The following is a 9,857-nucleotide window of genomic DNA, read 5'->3' on the forward strand; positions in this document are numbered from 1 at the left end:
AAGCACCTTTAATTATTTCTTACTTTTAAACACCGGTAGATGAAGGCGATAATTAATGTGCCTCCCACTAAACATTTTATTTACTCCTGATATATGAACGGTATCGCCACGAAAATGTGCCTCAGTTTGGGGTTTAACGGAATTACCCGGCAAATTATCTTCTGGTGTAAGGGGATGGATTGTTTCAGCACCCCAGAGTAACCAATGGGCACGAGTGAGCGAGGATTTTAATGTTTTTACAATTACAGATTAAATTAATGATGCAGGAGTGAAGGATGAGATGGGGGGGAAAAAAATAAATCCCAATCTTAAAAGGTGTTGACTTGTGGTTTTCCTACGGGAGGGAAATATTTCAGCTTAAGTGGAGAAAGGACCCTACTGCATAATGATCCTCCTAAAAATAATAATTGTTAGGAGCAGGTAAGAAATATCCCAGTGACATTTAGGCATTTTTCCTGCCAACTGCAAACACGGATTTATCTCCTGGAAATTCAGGCTGGGATTGAGACTTCTGGGTATAAACACACGTGCACGTGCAGCCATGGAAATGTCTCCCTGCCCAACACTGGGGATACAAAGGTGGGGGAGAGGTAAAACATCTGCCCCTGTGGGTGCCATGGAAGGATGCTCTGAAGGTGTCCAGGGGGTGACACCTCTGGGGACACCACATCTGTGCCTTCCCCTGAACAGAGCCACATCAGGCAGGGCTGGACATGAGTTATCAGTCCCTTTATGCTCAAACCTGGCCCTTAAGGAAAGAAAAACTGAAGCGTTTTTTTTAATGATACACGATATTTTCAAAGATATTTTTATCACCCCTTATGATGCTTTTTTTTTTTTTTGTGGAATACATGTACAATTTAATGCTAAAATGAAAATACTTTTAGAATTACCCTGGTAAATAAATCAGGGGTATTTTGTCATAATACTTCATAGAAATCTTGAAATTTGAAATGATAATAAATGTTTTGGTATTTCTGGGCATCCCTGGCACAGGGGGAAGAGATCCAAACCTGAGTATCTGTAGCAAGACCTGAATATCACCTCTTTAAGCTGGGCCCATGCTGGGCAGGACGAGTGACTTTGGATGGTGTGAGCCAAGACCAAGCTGACCATGCACTGAGCCCTCTGCTCCTTCCCTGCTCTCTGCTCGAGCCCAGCTGTCTTCCAAAAGATGGGACAGCTAAGTTAAACTGCCAGCCAGAGCCTGGACTCCTGAACTGTTTCTGTGTCCAGAGCCTGAGGTGGGGCAGCAGGAACTGCAGCTCTCTGGCTGGACAGTGTTTGTCAGCTGTAAACAAAAATGGAGGTGTTTGTGGTCCCACACATTTTGTTCTCAGTAAAGTGTGTTTTCTAGAGATAAAGGCCCAAGCTGTGGCTGCCCCTGGATCCCTGGAAGTGTCCAAGGCCAGGTTGGACAGGCTTGCAGCAACCTGGGCTGGTGGAAGGTGTCCCTGCCCATGGCAGGGGGTGGCACTGGATGGGCTTTAAGGTCCCTTCCCACCCAAACCAGTCTGGGATTCAATGAAAGATTCTTCCCCCAAACCTCTACTTTGGTGCTGAAGCCTAGTTTTGTTCTCTTCTCTTCTGTTTTGCCAAGGACACCTCCTTACTCCACACCAAGTTTCCCAAAGCACAGGGTATGAAAACGAATTCTTTTCAAGTTCTGCCCCGATCCTGCAAACCAACACCACCTGCACGAGGACTGGCACCATCCCCACCAGCACCCGTGGTGAGAGGCACCTCTGAGGCCACTCCCTGCAGCAGGAAAGATTTTGCTGTGCTGGGTTTGTACAGTGCCAGACATGGTTTAAGTAAATCTGTGACCACGGGACCCAGGTGTTATGGTACAGAAGAAGTGAGAACACCTCAGTGTGTGCTTAGACCTCACCTTCAGCCCTGGTTTGGTGTACAAAGGGTGCTCTCCTTGCTGTGCTTGCTCTCAGTTTCAGGTGATGGGACATCCCAGGGATCATTCTCCCTCATCTCTGACCACGTTTCTTCCCTGGTGCTACAGAAAAATCAGAGAGAGAAAAATAACAAACCAATTTCATTATTCTTTAAGGGAGGATGGTCTCCTTTGGGGTGGAGTTTGCCTAACAGATAATGACCACTGAAAGGAAAACAGAGGGACTTTAATGACTTTCCCAAGGAGCGTGGGGTGCAATGCAAAGGCTCGGGGGAAGCGATGCAGGGGCAGGAATCCAACCCTGGACCCCAGAAATAAAGAAATAATTCTGGTCTGCAGCGCCAGCCAAGCCACCACTCAAGCAAAATGCTATTTTAAAAAGCACTGAAGCATTTTCTAACTTATCCCCAGGGATTTACACTTTAAAAAAATAACATAATTCACTGGCTTCCTTCAAATGCTCTGAGCAAATCACAACTCCTTGTAAAACACACGGCCAGGAGGAGAACTCTGGTCTCTGCTCAGCCACCAGGATGGGCTCCCACTTCTGCCTCTGGCAGCAGCAAAGGTAATCTCATTTGTGTGGCTTTAATATTATTTGCATGTTTTTAAGGTGAAAGTAGCTTAAGTAAATGGAGAAAATAAAAGTGATCATTTGATTCTTTGAGCATTTTCATGAAGAGGGGGTGATTTATGTGCCTGTGCAACCGTTGGCCACTTTGTTTAGGCACTTATATCTATATTTCCTCTTATTGTGGCTCTCTCAAGTGTTTGATAGACTAAGATGGAGGCATTAATTGAATTCAAGTGTAGACATCTGAAGTATTTTTATTATTATTTTTAGTTCTCTCACCTTTTGTTTCCATTAGCAAAGAAACGCAGTCGCGGTGGGGATTGGTGGCTAAAAGACACAAACAGAGCTGGTCGCAGTTATTAAAATAAAACTACTTTACCTGAGAAAAAAAGAGTTCCCAAACCACTTAAGCTGAAAAAAATCCCCCATATTAGAACAAAGCCCCTTACATTTTCCCAGATTTCAGAGCCACAACAGACCTGTAAGTTTTTACGCTGCATCCGGCACTGCTGGACCAGACAAAATTCCTGTTCCTTGGAGCTGTGCTCCTGTTCAGCCACCAACCCCCGGCTCCCCCTTACACATAGTGGGGAACAGGCACTGAAATTCCATCTTTCCATGCCTGCAAACATAATTCAACATTTTGAGAGGATAAATGTGACAAGGGAAAAAGAAAAGGCAAGGGTGGAAAAAGCGTGTGTGTCCCTGGGCAGGGCACGGCACCCACAGCCCCCTCCAGGGCAGGGGACACCCGTGTCCCCCCTGGGGAGAGCAGCAGGCAGGCAGCTCTCTGAAATACATAAGTGTGCCTACACCTCTGGGTGGGTATCCCAGGCATTTCTGCAGAGCATTCCTCCTTTGGTTATTTTTCCCCAGCCCCATCTTCCCAAAGAGCGTCACCCAGAGCCGGCTCCGGACGGGAGGGATCCTGAGCATCCAACAAGGCTGTGCCCTCTCTGCAAAGCAAACCTCATGCCCACTCCCACCTGGGGCTGGAAGCATAACCTTCCCAGCATCAGCACACTGGCTGCAGCCACCTGGGAATGAATCCAGGACAAGCTGCAGGGATGGGATCTCCCACTGCCAGCGACTCCCACCTTCGCTCCGGGGATCACTTCCCAAACAAGCCCCCTGCAAATTAGTACTGAGCTGGTGGTGGACCCAAACCCCAAACTGAACCCCTCTTCTATATTAAGAAAATCAAGCACATAATTTAAGGGCTTTCTCTGAAACTCTGTTTTCTCAGTTTTGTAAGAGGTTTGTGCCAGGTTGCTGAACGGGAGCCGTAAGTAAAATGCAGCGACAGAAACTGTGAGGAATTGCTGCATTTCCTGCTGCACACTTTGCATCATTAGCCTGGGATTTGAATGGGAGCCATTAGAGAGGCTTTCATATTAAAATGCATAAACATATGTCGGGTGGGTACAGGAACAAAATCCTCCAGCATCAGTTGAAGGATTATATCTCTTAAGATTACTGTGAAAAAAGATATGAGGGGCCTGTTTTTTGGTCAAATACCGAAGAGCATCCTCTTGCTATTGATTTCAGTTAAAGTATTCAGAGGAACAGACAGGTGCCTCCAGAGGGCAATTCCGAGAATCTCAACTAGAAAGCCCCAGTTTGGCTGTTTAAAGGATGGGAATCCACCACAAGGAAGGGAAAAGCTCCTGCACCAGTGTGAGTATCTGTTCCTTACCTGCAAAATGATACCTTCAGCTCCTATATTCCTATTATTAACACTAATAATTTCTCTCAGCCTTTCTTTTTCTGTGAGACTAGAATTTAACACAGGTACTGCTTGGATTTTTCTGAGATTTTTTTTTTTTCATCTGCTGGGATGAGCTTTGAACTCTTTCCTGAACCAAATAAGTGGACAATATAAGACTACTTCAAGCTTTTACCAAAAAAAAAGGGTAGATTGGCAGCTCCATTGCTCGGTATTTTCAGCTACAGCTCCTGGAAGGTGACTTCTTTCAAGAGACTGTACCAGAAAGAGAAAATAAAAGTGTTTGTAATAGCAAAACTCAGTCATAAACCACTGTTTGTGAAACCATTTCCAGGGCTGAGCAATGTGGGTGAGGGGGAGGCTACCCCAGTGACCCACATGGCCACCACTGCCCCCCCTCCCCTCCTGAAGCCACCCTGGATGGAAAGGCTGAGCTCCCTTCTCTGCTGCTCAGCTCTTTAGGGGCCCCCAATGCATATTTTTGTCAAATTCTTATTTATTCCTGTTGAGATTTTTTTTCCAATTGCTGCTTGGCTCAGACTTTTAAATAAAAATGCAAATACTTCAAACCCAGCAATAAAAGTGTCCTGTTGTGGCACAGGAGTATTATTGGTGTCATAAATAAAGCACCAGTATTTGACTGCTGTGAAAAACACCCCAAAATGAAGCAAAGCTGTTTGCAGGAGTTCGTGTGAGCAGCTCTTACTGGAATAACCCTGGAACAGCCCTGAGTTTGCCACGGCACAAACACCACCCCCACAATGGTGCTCTTTAAAACACACCTGGATGGAGTGGCTGAAACCCCTGTCACCAAACATCAGCTCTTCCTGCTTGGGCTTTTCCAAGGGATCCCACCTTTCTGGCCAACTCCATCCCACAGTCACTCAGGCAAACAAAAATGATCCTCGGACGTGGCGTTAAAATATCCGAAAATCAATTTTCAACTGTCAAATTGCAATTTTCAGGTGTCAAGTTGGTCCAGTGGTATTTGAGCCCTGAGGTAAATAAAGAGCAGCCTCTGGAGACAGAGTCTCACGGACACAGCAACCCCGAATTTCTCATGGACAGACGTCACCATTGGTGCCTGAGGGACAGTTGTCACCACGGTGTGTCCCTGCCCTCACCCTGCCAAGGCCAGGCCTGGACTGGCTCAAACCACGTGCAGGTCATTCATGAATCCCAGCAGCAGCTTCAGCACATGCAGCTGTATTGCTACAAAACTGCCTCCTCTCCAAATGCATGCACAAAAATCAGGAAGTATAAAGGAAATACCGATTTTGTAGCACAAAAGAAATTTAAAAATCTGTTTGTGCAAAGCCTGGGAGGAGAGCTCAGCCCTCCTTCTCCTCCAGCAGCGGGCAGGCAATGGGCATGAACACCTTGGTGGCCCCTGTCCTTCACACGTGCAATCCATGGATGCTCCATCACACCCTGCAGGAGCAGCACAAGGGGTTAGAGGTGCCAAAGGCCAGTGCAAAGCCTCCCCAGGTGAGGTGAGCTGGCCATGGGTGCTGCTGCACCCAAGCAGAGCATCAGCCCTGGCCTTGGCCTCCCCCAGCTCCGCGGTGCCCCAGGGCCGTGACCGCATCCCTCGCACACGTTCATCTCCCCGCCGAGGGGCTGATCTCCACTTATTTACTTATCTCACTAATTTGCCAGCAGTATTAATTACTGCTCCCCCAGCCCAGTCCCCATTGCCAGCTCGATTATCACTCCAGTTCCCTGGGATGAGTTGTGCCACGGCACTTAAGCAGCCGCGAACGCTCCCCCTTCTCGGAGGCGCGAGGCTCCCGCGGCACAAACATGAGCTGACACGGGGACTGGGCTGGCTGGGAACCGAGGAGACGAGGCCACCACGGCGGGCAGAGATGGCCAGAGCCCTCATCGCAGCTGACAGACCCCGGTGCCACCTCGGAGGGAGCCCAGGAGAGGCACAGGCGGCCTGACAGCCTTCGGGAGGGTTGGGGTTAACCCGGGCGGCGCGTGAGCCTTAAACAAACTTACAGCAGCATTTTTCTTCTCGCAGACTGACATTTTTCTTTCTGTTTCGTCAGTCATATCTGAGCGATCAGACAGGCTCTACACGTGGTACACCCACCAGGATTATTATCTAGACCAAAGGCCCAGAGCTCATTGTAGCAGGCATGTAATTCTTTACAATGTATGCCACGTTAACTGTGTTGGGTTATCTATTCAACAGCTGACTGAGCTGGGCTCTCAAGCTCTTCTCAACAACCATGTAAGAAGCGATGACAATTGTACTACTTCATAACGGCTGCATGCAACTCTGACACACACTTCACAGCAACCAGTCATCTATATAAACCAATTTCAAGAGCAAAATTGCATGGTGCCTCCACTCTGTTATAAACACAATGATATCCACTCAGAGCTGATAAATGCACTGCATCTCTCCAGAGCTTTAAAGAACGACTTCCCCGCGCCCGGGAGCTCCGCGGGGCCGATCCGGGCTCTTCCCGCCCCGGCTGGTGGGGGCAGAGGCACCGGGAGGCTCTGGGAAGGTGATGCTGACACGGCACGAGGCCATTCCCCCTCTCCCCAGGCTGTGCCTGACTGAGCTGCAAGAGAAAACAAGGTTAGACGTAATTAAGGTTTTAAATACTTATCGACTCCTTAAGCAATTTTCAAATTAATTGCTGTATCTTTTCGCGGGATTACACGCAATGTAATCCTTGTTACGGAATAAAATATCTATAGCAACCACGAAAGTCCTTGAAAAAATACTTCAACACCAACCACTCAAACAAAGGGGCAGATTAAAGACCGTCAAACAAATTAGAAACATTTTTCCTGGCTATTAGAGCTCGGGAGAGCCGAGTGTGGGAGCAGCACACGCCGGTGCAGTGCCGGCTGTGGACGTGCTGCCAAGGGGTGAGGCTCCAGGTTTGGGAATACTGCAACTTCCCACCGATTTGAGGTGGCAAATTCTAGTTCTGAAGCGCAGGCAACGAGGCAGCCTCGTGCTTTTGCCTCATGCACTGTGTGTGTAACACACCCCACAGCATCACAGAGCAAAGGAAAGATGAAATATAGCGGTGGGGCCCTTGATTTAATGAACCCTGTAATTGAATATCAAAGCAAACAGACATCCTGAGAAAACACAACAATGATTATTCTTTTTTTAATTCAAGTAAAGAATAGGATCAATCTCTGCTTGCTTGCACTGTTCAACAGTACTATAGGAGAGTTAAAAAAGTGAACAAGAGCAATCCACAGGTAATACTGTCTTCCTGTGTACTGTATAGTAATTTAAATATAAAAATTAACAAAAAACCATTTATATATTGTTATCACACTGCTATTTTTTTCAGTCATGACCACTGAAAACATGACCAGGTGGGTCCATCCAAAATACCTGGTGCTGCCACGACAGGATGTCTGAGATGAGTCGTGGCCAAGGTCGTCCCTGGTGCTGGGATGCTCTGGGACAACATCCCGTGGGGAAAACAGCTGCCTGGGGTGGCTGGGGAGCAGTGGCACGGGATCCATGAAGGTGCTGGGGCAGGAAGAGTCATGCAAGGAAGACACAAATGGGCTGGAATAAGCCCAGGGGAGTCCACAGGGTCCAGAGCACCCCTGGGGATACCCAGAATTCAGCAGGCCCAGACCTGTTAGTTGCCCTCACAAGTGTTTGTTACCTTTGCTTTCTACACAGAGCTTAAAAAATACACTTTTCTGCACTGCTTGGAAAATAAGATTTTGTACAAGACTCGCACTGTCCTCCCAGACAGTTCCCAGCCTTGACTCATCCTTCCACACCAGAATTTATTTTTAAAGAAACTATTAACAATGATCCCCATGGAAAGGCTTCCTAATCCCGAGTCGTCCACCCAGCTGCAGCTGAGAGCACCGGCTCAGAATTAACTTTGCTTCCTAGATTGGTCTACAATCCTCATTTTACTCTAATTTAACCTTTCCTGGTTAATTTATACCGGTTCATCTTGGCAGGCTGTACCTGCCACAGTGATCATCTTCCATCAAGGCTCTGGGCGTGGAAGGGGCTGCTCTCTGTCGGCTCCGTAACCAACACACCTAATTAAAGTCCTTAAAAACCTTTAATGTGACAAGACGAGACAGGAACGGGAAAGGAAAATAAGAGAGAACCTTTCAATTACTTTAATCACACCGGCTTTCAAATCCCCACCAAAACACGGCGTGGGCTGAAACTTTGTGCAGTTTTCCCCTTTTCCATGCGGCTCCCGGTGTCCCGTCCCACCGCGGGCACCCCCCGGGTAATGAGCACGGCTCCTCGGACGGGAGGGGAAAGGGAAAGTAAATACATAAAGTGCTCGTAATAAATGATTAAATTGTCCTCCAGGCACATTTTGCATATGAATATCGAAGTTGTGATTAATCGGTTATCTAACACGTTAACAAAGGCTTCAGCAAACACCGGCCAGCGTCGCAGGATTTGCCAGCCCTTTCTGGTTTCAATGGAGCTGGAGCAGAGTGTTTGCTGGAGTCCCACATTCTGGCCAACAAGGCCATCAAAGCCGGGGAGATTGCGGCTTTTTCACCCAGGAGGCTTTTTGCTCATTGTGAACCTAAATGCCCCCACTAGGCTCGCGATTAAGAGCGATTTAAAAAAAAATAATAAAAAAAAAAAACCAACAACGGACGCAGGAAACAGCGTCCCGTGCCAGTGAGGAATGGGAATTGCTCCGAGCTGGGAAACAATGGTGCCGAGACAAAGGGGACATCTGGAGCTCGGCCCCGCGCTCCCGTCTGCCGGGGAAGGGGGGACCGCGCTCACCCCCGGAGCCCTCTGCCTTTGAACTGCTGCGTTTGGGAAGGAGTTTTACACCCTCGGAACAGAGCAAAGCCCGTCTCCAGCTGCCAGGAAGAGCCCGGCCGCGGGCCCCGAGCGCGGGGCGCGGTGCCTGCCCGTCCCTGCCGGGATGCCGCTCCCATCTCCATCCCCGCCGGGATGCGGTCCCATCTCCATCCCCGCCGGGATGCGGTCCCATCTCCATCCCTGCCGGGATGCGGTCCCATCTCCATCCCTGCCGGGATGCGGTCCCATCTCCATCCCTGCCGGGATGCCTCTCCCATCTCCATCCCTGCCGGGATGCCTCTCCCATCTCCATCCCTGCCGGGATGCCGCTCCCCTCTCCATCCCTGCCGGGATGCGGTCCCCCCTCCATCCCCGCCGGTCCCTGCTCCGGGCGCTCCCGGCTCGGCCCCGCGGGATCACTGCTCCTCCCGAGCGCCCGGGCGAGGCCGTGTGCTCACTCCCTTCACCCTCCGAGCAGCAGACAATGGCAAGGAAAGGTTAGCAAAGCCTTTCCCCACCAGCCACTGAAGCGCTACCGAGAAAATGAAGAGAAAAACGTGCTTTTGGCCACAAAAAAAAAAAAAAAAAAAAAAAAAAAAAAAAAAAAAAATCCTCCTGCAACAACAAATAATTCATATCCATCCCCTTTCTTCTTGCTCGCAGATTTTTAATCCTCTCTTAAGCACTTTTAAAGTGCCCAATTTTTGCCTCATTTGAATTTAAATCAGCTTGTAGGGAGAACTTGGAGAACTTTTTTTTTTTAAGCAAGATCGTTTGGCAGGTACATTTTCCCAAGATCACCCAGCTTTAATTTTAAATTTCAAAAGCCTTGCTTTAATCCCTTGAGCTGGCC

At 48.5% G+C, this 9,857-nt stretch overlaps 1 long non-coding RNA gene across 1 annotated transcript; it reads right to left on the minus strand.

Annotated features, from left to right (window-relative positions):
* Positions 1 to 256: 256 nt before the first annotated feature.
* Positions 257 to 9,373, minus strand: LOC135417497 (uncharacterized). Its single transcript, XR_010432066.1, has 3 exons — positions 2,963 to 9,373; positions 2,763 to 2,810; positions 257 to 2,011 (listed from the first exon to the last, which is right to left on the minus strand). It is a non-coding gene; the product is annotated as an uncharacterized LOC135417497 (long non-coding RNA).
* Positions 9,374 to 9,857: the final 484 nt, after the last annotated feature.

This window comes from Pseudopipra pipra, chromosome 7 (genome assembly GCF_036250125.1).
Source record: "Pseudopipra pipra isolate bDixPip1 chromosome 7, bDixPip1.hap1, whole genome shotgun sequence".
NCBI lineage: Eukaryota > Metazoa > Chordata > Aves > Passeriformes > Pipridae > Pseudopipra > Pseudopipra pipra.